This window comes from Mus caroli, chromosome 4 (genome assembly GCF_900094665.2).
Source record: "Mus caroli chromosome 4, CAROLI_EIJ_v1.1, whole genome shotgun sequence".
NCBI lineage: Eukaryota > Metazoa > Chordata > Mammalia > Rodentia > Muridae > Mus > Mus caroli.
Window position 1 is genome coordinate 67,846,069 of NC_034573.1, and position 565 is coordinate 67,846,633.

The following is a 565-nucleotide window of genomic DNA, read 5'->3' on the forward strand; positions in this document are numbered from 1 at the left end:
CAAAAGATGGCCTAGTCGGCCATCACTGGAAAGAGAGGCCCATTGGACTTGCAAACTTTATATGCCCCAATACAGGGGAATGCCAGGGCCAAAAGAATAGGAATGGGTGGGTAGGGAAGTGGGAGTGGGTATGGGGGACTTTTGGGATAGCATTGGAAATGTAATTGAGGAAAATACGTAATAAAAAATAAATAAATAAAAAAAAATAAAAAGAAAAAGAAGGCCAGGAGCTCACTGTGTAGCCCAGGCTGGCCTTAAAATTGTGACAAACATCTTGTCTTAGTCTCTGAGTGCTGGAATATAGCCATAAACCTTTGCAACAGGCTCCCGAATGAAAGGAGTGAACTAAAAGAGCAATTTCTGAGGAATTGTGATAGACTCTCCTATTCTTCAAATTCCTAGGTATCAATTGATACCAGAAGCTCCAGAGAGAATATGAAGAATATGTACCATGTATCTATACCTGTACTGTATAATAATAAAGCTTAATGTTGACAGAGAGAAATTTATTCTGTTTTGGCAACTGAGACACAGACTTTCTGCATGGCTCACTAATTGATAGGTT